This window comes from Triticum dicoccoides, chromosome 3B (genome assembly GCF_002162155.2).
Source record: "Triticum dicoccoides isolate Atlit2015 ecotype Zavitan chromosome 3B, WEW_v2.0, whole genome shotgun sequence".
NCBI classification, from domain to species: Eukaryota; Viridiplantae; Streptophyta; class Magnoliopsida; order Poales; family Poaceae; genus Triticum; species Triticum dicoccoides.
The window spans coordinates 762,774,006-762,782,530 of record NC_041385.1 but is presented as its reverse complement, the minus strand read 5'-3'; positions in this window follow the sequence as shown (position 1 = coordinate 762,782,530).

Sequence of the window (8,525 nt, the reverse complement as noted above, 5' to 3'; positions counted from 1 at the left end):
CTTCCGTTGACCTTGCCTGCCTTTTTATCTACCAAGTATCTAGGGTAATCCTGCTCCAGTGGCTGTTCCCCTTATTACAGAAGCACTTAGTCTCGGGTTTAGGTTCAACCTTGGGTTTCTTCACTGGAGCAGCAGCTGATTTGCCGTTTCATGAAGTATCCCTTCTTGCCCTTGCCCTTCTTGAAACTAGTGGTTTCACCAACCATCAACAATTGATGCTCCTTCTTGATTTCTACTTTTGCGGTGTCAAACATCGTGAATACCTCAAGGATCATCATATATATCCCTGATATGTTATAGTTCATCATGAAGCTCTAGCAGCTTGGTGGCAATGACTTTGGAGAAACATCACTATCTCATCTAGAAGATCAACTCCCACTCGATTCAAGTGATTGTTGTACTCGGACAATCTGAGCACAAGCTCAACGATTGAGCTTTTCTCCCTTAGTTTGCAGGCTAAGAAAATCGTCGGAGGTCTTATACCTCTTGACGTGGGCACGAGCCTGAAATCCGAATTTCAGCCCTCGAAACATCTCATATGTTCCGCAACATTTCAAAAAATGTCTTCGGTGCCTCAACTCTAAACCATTTAACATTACCGAACTATCATGTAGTCATCAAAAACGTGTATGTCAGATGTTCGCAACATCCACAGACCACGTTTGAGGTCCAGCACACCGAGCGGTGCATTAAGGACATAAGCCTTCTACTGTCTGCATAATTGCTACTGTCAACTTTCAACTATATTTTCTCTAGGAACATATCTAAAACAGTAGAACTAAAGCGCGAGCTATGACATAATTTGCAAAGGGTTTTTGACTATGTTCAGGATAATTAAGTTCATCTAATGAACTCCCACTCAGATAGACATCCCTCTAGTCATCTAAGTGATTACATGATCCAAGTCAACTAGGCCGTGTCCGATCATCACGTGAGACGGACTAGTCATCATCGGTGAACATCTTCATGTTGATCATATCCACCATACAACTCATGCTCGACCTTTCGGTCTCTTGTGTTCCGAGGCCATGTCTGTACATGCTAGGCTCGTCAAGTCAACCTAAGTGTTTCGCGTGTGTAAATCTGGCTTACACCCGTTGTATGTGAATGTATGAATCTATCACACCCGATCATCACGTGGTGCTTCGAAACGACGAACTTTCGCAACGGTGCACAGTTAGGGGGAACACTTTCTTGAAATTTTAATGAGGGATCATCTTATTTACTACCGTCGTTCTAAGCAAATAAGATGCATAAACATGATAAACATCACATGCAATCAAATAGTGACATGATATGGCCAATATCATTTTGCTCCTTTTGATCTCCATCTTCGGGGCTCCATGATCATCATCGTCACCGGCATGACACCATGATCTCCATCATCGTGTCTTCATGAAGTTGTCTCGCCAACTATTACTTGTACTACTATGGCTACCGGTTAGCAATAAAGTAAAGTAATTACATAGCGTTGTTTAATGACACGCATGTCATACAATAAATTAAGACAACTCCTATGGCTCCTGACGGTTGTCATACTCATTGACATGCAAGTCGTGATTCCTATTACAAGAACATGATCAATCTCATACATCACATATCATTCATCACATTCTTCTTGGCCATATCACATCACATAGCATACCCTGCAAAAACAAGTTAGACGTCCTCTAATTGTTGTTTGCATGTTTTACATGGCTGCTATGGGTTTCTAGCAAGAACGTTTCTTACCTACACAAAACCACAACGTGATATGCCAATTGCTATTTACCCTTCATAAGGACCCTTTTCATCGAATCCGTTCCGACTAAAGTGGGAGAGACTGGCACCCGCTAGCCACCTTATGCACCAAGTGCATGTCAGTCGGTGGAACCTGTCTCACGTAAGTGTACGTGTAAGGTCGGTCCGGGCCGCTTCATCCCACAATACCGTCGAAACAAGATTGGACTAGTAACGGTAAGCATATTGAACAAAATCAACGCCCACAACTACTTTGTGTTCTACTCGTGCAAAGAATCTACGCAATAGACCTAGCTCTGATACCACTGTTGGGGAACGTAGCAGAAATTCAAAATTTTCCTACGTATCACCAAGATCTATCTATGGAGAAACCAGCAACGAGGGGAAGGAGAGTGCATCTACATACCCTTGTAGATCGCTAAGCGGAAGCGTTCAAGAGAACGGGGTTGAAGGAGTCGTACTCGTCGTGATCCAAATCACCGGAGATCCTAGTGCCGAACGGACGGCGCCTCCGCGTTCAACACACATACAGCCCGGTGACGTATCCCACGCCTTGATCCAGCAAGGAAAGAGGGAGAGGTTGAGGAAGACTCCGTCCAGCAGCAGCACAACGGCGTGGTGGTGGTGGAGGAGAGTGGCAATCCTACACGGCTTCGCCAATCACCGCGGGAGAGGAGGAGGGAGAGAGGTAGGGCTACGCCAGGGAGAGGTCAAAACTCATGTGTTGGCAGCCCCAAAACCTTCACGTATATATAGGGGAGAGGGAGGGGGGTGCGCCCCCTCTAGGGTTTCCACCCCAAGGGGTGCGGCTGCCCCAAACCCATCTAGGGTGGCGGCCAAGGGGGGAGAGGGGAAACTTGCCCCCAAAGTTAGGTGGGTGCGCCCCCTCCCCCAACCCTAGGCGCCTTGGGCCCTTGTGGGGGGGCGCACCAGCCCACCTGGGGCTGGTCCCCTCCCACACTTGGCCCATGCAGCCCTCCGGGGCCGGTGGCCCCACTTGGTGGACCCCCTGGACCCTCCCGGTGGTCCCGGTACGTTACCGATAAAACCTAAAACTTTTCCGGTGACCAAAACAGGACTTCCCATATATAAATCTTTACCTCCGGACCATTCCGGAACTCCTCGTGACGTCCGGGATCTCATCCGTGACTCCGAACAACATTCGGTAACCACATACAAACTTCCTTTATAACCCTAGCGTCATCGAACCTTAAGTGTGTAGACCCTATGGGTTCGGGAACCATGCAGACATGACCGAGACGTTCTCCGGTCAATAACCAATAGCGGGATATGGATACCCATGTTGGCTCCCACATGTTCCACGATGATCTCATCGGATGAACCACGATGTCAAGGACTCAATCAATCCCGTATACAATTCCCAAGATTCGATCGTCGGTATCAGAGCTAGGTATTGTACTTCCTTTATAACCCTAGCGGTATTGTACTTGCCCAAGATTCGATCGTCGGTATGCCGATACCTTGTTCAATCTCGTTACCGGCAAGTCTCTTTACTCGTTCTGTAACACATCATCCCGTGATCAACCCCTTGGTCACATTGTGCACATTATGATGATGTCCTACCGAGTGGGCCCAGAGATACCTCTCCGTCAACCGGAGTGACAAATCCCAGTCTCGATTCGTGCCAACCCAACTGACACTTTCGGAGATACCTGTAGTGCACCTTTATAGCCACCCAGTTACGTTGTGATGTTTGGTACACCCAAATCATTCCTACGGTATCCGGGAGTTGCACAATCTCATGGTCCAAGGAAATGATACTTGACATTAGAAAAAGCTTTAGCATACGAACTACACGATCTTTGTGCTAGGCTTAGGATTGGGTCTTGCCATCACATCATTCTCCTAATGATGTCATTCCGTTATCAACGACATCCAATGTCCATGGTCAGGAAACCGTAACCATCTATTCATCAACGAGCTAGTCAACTAGAGGCTTACTAGGGACATGGTGTTGTCTATGTACCAACGCATGTATCTTAGTTTCCTATCAATACAATTATAGCATGGGTAATAAACGATTATCATGAACAAGGAAATATAATAATAATAACTAATTTATTATTGCCTCTAGGGCATATTTCCAACATATATAAGTTAGAGGGGCGGGTTACATGTGGAGCCCAAATAGGATTAGGACTAGCCTATCTTCTACTACAAGCCGGATATAAGTCCGGGTCTTGATTCCCTGTAAGGGAGATATTCCTCACGCCTTTCCTCTTTAAGTCGGCCCACCATCACATGAACCGGCCTACTGGGCCTTGGGCCTTGTCGCCCATCTGACCCGCCTGTCGGGTCTCCAATGAATCATAAACCGTCCAAGCGGGTCGCCAGTGAGTCGCCAAGCTCCAGTCGGGTCACACTTCCGGCCAGGTCATACTGCGGGGTATATCCCCGACACTCGCCAAACATCTGAAGCGTCACCCTAACGAAAGCTAGGTCCAACGGCAAGGGTTTAAGGAACAACACAACATCGTCTGCATAGATAGACACCGATTGGTGTGCTTCGATGCCCGGAAGGTTGCTGATAACGCCAAGATTGGCGGGCTTGATCATGATGCGCGACAACACGTCCATAGTGATGACAAATAGCAGGGGCGAGACTGGATCCCCTTGCCTAAGACCCTTGGCGTGGGTGAAGCTTCTGCCGGGAACCCCGTTGACGATCACCTTAGTGGAGGTTGTCCGTAGTAAAATGGCGATCCACCCACACCACTTCTGACCGAAACCTTTGCATCTCATCACATCCAATAAGAACGACCAATTGAGGGAGTCAAAAGCCCTAGAAATGTCCAACTTCAGAAAAACGCTAGTCTCCTTGCGAGAATGCAACTTCCTGGCCACATGCCTCACTAGGAGGAAGTTGTCATGTAAATGTCTCCTGCAGATGAAAGCTGATTGATTGACTGTCACGATTTCTTTCATCCTTCGTCTAGCTCTGTTGGCAAGCAATTTGGCGAAAATCTTAGACACGCTGTGAGGTAGGCTAATAGGCCGAAAGTCTCCCACCTCCTCCGCATCCGGTTTCTTCGGGATGAGGACAATGTGGGCTCGATTGAGCTTGCCAAATCCACGCCCATCTCCAACGTAGAGCTTATGGAACACCTCCATGATCTCGTGCTTAATGATTAGCCACGCCTTTTGATAGAAGGCGGCAGTAAACCCATCCGGGCCAAGGGCCCGCTCTGGGTGCATCTCCTTTATCGTGCTTCAAACTTCCTCTTCAGTGAATATAGCATCAAGCTCCGAGAGGTCGAGCTCGACCATGTTAAGAAAATCAAGATCAATGTCGGCATCTCTAGCATGAGCGTGACCCAGCAGCTGCTCAAACGCCTCAGTGAAGATCTCCTCCTTCCTCTCTTGTTGCGAGACCAACTCGACATTATGCCTAATGTGAGGGATGAAATTTTTGGTTCTCCTGCCGTTAGCCACAGCTTGGTATTCGCATCCCCTTCGCGGATCCATCTCAAACGCGAACGCTGCCTTCCTATGGTGCGTTGTAGAGAGGCTAGCCCAAGAGAGCATGTTTGAGCGTTCTCCTCAACCACCTCTCCCTCCAATCCAGGCATCGAGCCTCCATAGCTTTGTCCAACCTCAAAATGACGTAATTAGCGATCGCCATCTGGATTTTGATGTTGTCGGTCTTCCGTTGGCCCCAAGCTTGGAGGCCAGAACCAATGTTCCTAAGCAACACGTTGAGCCTCTTGAAAGGATCAACGAAATCTTCCTCGCAAACCCAGGCGTCTTTGACCGCTTGCTCGAATCCTTCCAACCGAGCCCAAAAAATCTCAAACCAGAATCTGCGCTTCGGGCAAAAAGGGGCGGAGGTGGACAGGTGAAGTGGTGCATGATCCGAGATGTTCAAAGATAGGGCTTGGAGCAACACATCAGGAAAGTTGAGCTCCTAGTCAACCGAGACAAGGACCCGATCGATCTTCGTCAACACAACCTATTCCCTTTCATTAGACCACGTGAAACGCGTGCCGTGCATGTATAACTCCTTAAGTTCATTGTTGTCCACAAACATTTTGAACTTTCTCATCATACTCCTATTAAGGTTAATGTTACCCTTCTCATTAGCGCGAAGGATCATGTTAAAGTCACCAAGCACCATCCAAGGCCCTGGGGACATGTCCCTATGATGCTGGAGCTCGACAAGAAACTGCGTCTTGAGCTCGTCCCCTTGGGGGTCGTACACCACCGAGTGCCACCAGTCCGAGCCATCTCTGCTATGAACCAAGCCGGAGAGGAAATTGGTGTCGCAAATGATGTTGCTAATAGATAGACATGCACTACTCCAACCCAGAAGGATTCCACCCCTAGTCTCCAACGCGGGTAAATAGGCAAAACCATCAAACGATGGTCCAATGCATTGCATCACTAAAAACGGGTCGAATACATCAATCTTCGTCTCTTGAAGACAAACAAGGTTCACCTTAGACTCGACAACAAACTCCCGGACATCATTTCTCTTGGCGGGGTTGTTAAGTCCCCTCACGTTCCAACACAACACTTGAGGGTTCCAATCCATGAAAGCGGTAGGAACACCCGAACACCCCTGCAGCCAAGGGAGATCATGCCCCGCTCAGCACCTCCACACCGCCAGAGCTCGCAACCAGAGCTGACGGCACCTCTTTGCCAAAGAGCGCGGCGATCACCCTCACATGTTGTTCCCTCATGGGTGAGTCAAAGATCTCTACCAACTCAGTGATGGTATATTCATTGCCTTCTAGATCCTCCGGAACCAGACCGAGAGCTCGCATGAGGACATTCTCGGCCTGCGTGGCCTTGGACTTGGCAGCCGGAGCTCTTTTGCCACTCCTCGTGGCCCTGCGCGGGGTGAATGGCTCTGCTTCAGACCTAAGAGAGGACTGGACCTCCAAGAGGATAGGTGGCGCAAGCTTCCTGGCCAGCGACTTGCAAAACCATTTCAGTTTTCCATAAGCTATCACTTCCTGTGGAGTCATTCCCCCCTCGCAGCCCTGGATCCGATGTTGCATGTCCTCATGCACGTTGGAAGTGGCCAACACGAGCGCGCGGCCCTCAGAAGCCGCCACGTGTGGCCTCACGTCCACACAGGCCGAGGGAACAACACCAATCATTTCCGGGCCCTTCTCCTGTTGCAGAATCTCCACAGTGGCATGCAGCACGTTGCAGTGACCAATCAGCGTGGCTGGGCGCGGCAGCACGGCATCCGGAGTTGCAACACAAGGTCCCACCTCTTCCATCACATGCGCATGTCCCACCACTGAATCAAGCAACGGGCCCGCCTCCTCGACGACAGGGGCCACCAAGGGCGCAGCCACCAAAGGCGTGGGGGTGGGCGCCTGGCCTGTCGCAACGAGCGCCTCGGGCGGCACCAAGGGGCAATCCGACTGAGCGGTCTCCGGCCGGGCAGCCTCGCAGGGCCCACCTGCTTTCTGCGCACCAATGGACGCCCGTTCTTGATTCGTGACCTGCACCAAACTCCTCGAATCTTCCACCAACGTCCTCAGAGTGGGTGAGTGGCCACCAGCTGGCAGAACTGGGGAGGCCGAAACAATCTAGGGATCGCCAACCACCAGCCGCGGAGCCGGGGATTGGCCTTTGGCGCCCGGCTGATTTGAAATCCCCTCGCCCGAGCTAGCTGGCGCCACCAATCGTCCAACCGCGCCCCCGAGGCGGTCAAAAGCAGACCGACGTGAGGTCGGCCTATCCTAAACCGGGAGCTTAGGCCCACCCGGCCCCGCGAGCTGCACCGGATCCAATGGGGGCAGCTGCCAAGCCGCCGACGCCCGACCGTCCGCCACCATGACGGCGAAAGTTCGGCTGCCCGCCGCTCCCGCATGTCCGAGCAGATTGTCTCCACGGTGATCACACACTCCAAACTGCCAATCGCACCTGCGCGTCGTCCCACCTCTACCCATGTCCAAATCTGACTCAGGCACGCCGCTGTGGCCACTCCCCGGTGAAGCACCAGTGAGAAACCATGGCTCCTCCTCATCAGGGAAGATGGTGACCGCGGCCAGGTGAATCAGCACTCGATACTGCAGAGTCTTCGGCAGAAAAGCCTCCCGCTGCTCCTCCGGCTCCGGCACCGCCAGCCACCTGCGTGTGGGGGTCGACTCTGGATCGGCCGTCCAAGCATTCAGTTTGAATGAAGCCAGATCAGACCACGACGAAGTCTCTGGCGTGATGGACTCGACGAAGCACGAACCGCCCAGAAGGCTCTCCACCACCTCGAGCTCCTAGGCATGGGGAGGAATCCCCTCCAACTCCAAGCTGACCCTGGTCCTCAATGCCCCGAACACTGCCTGGTTTTGCCTGATCCAACGCCTGAACGCAAACCTGAGACCTCTGAACTCCAACACCGGCTGTAGACCCACACTGATCATGTCTTCTTGCCTAGAGAAAACAACCAAGAAATTCTCCGGCGAGAACCTGTGGACGGAGACCCTGTCAGGTGAGATGCCCCTCTTCTCTTCCAACGCCCAGAGCATCAACTCCGGCGAGGGCTCGGACTTGTCACCGCTCGCGAAGACCACCATAGCATTGTGCAGCCTGCCCTCGAGATCCACCATGGCCCTTGATCTCCGAACGACGCAAAGCTCGGTCGGCTCCGACTCCATATCCCTCGACACCACAAGCTGCGGAGGCGCAGGGCGGGGCCACGACGCCAGAGCGGGCGCAGCAATGGGCGGAGAGGTAGAAGGTGTCCGATCGCGCAGCGCCGCTGTCGGCATCCTGGACGGGCCCGAGCGCGGATCCACGCGCACACCCGCCGA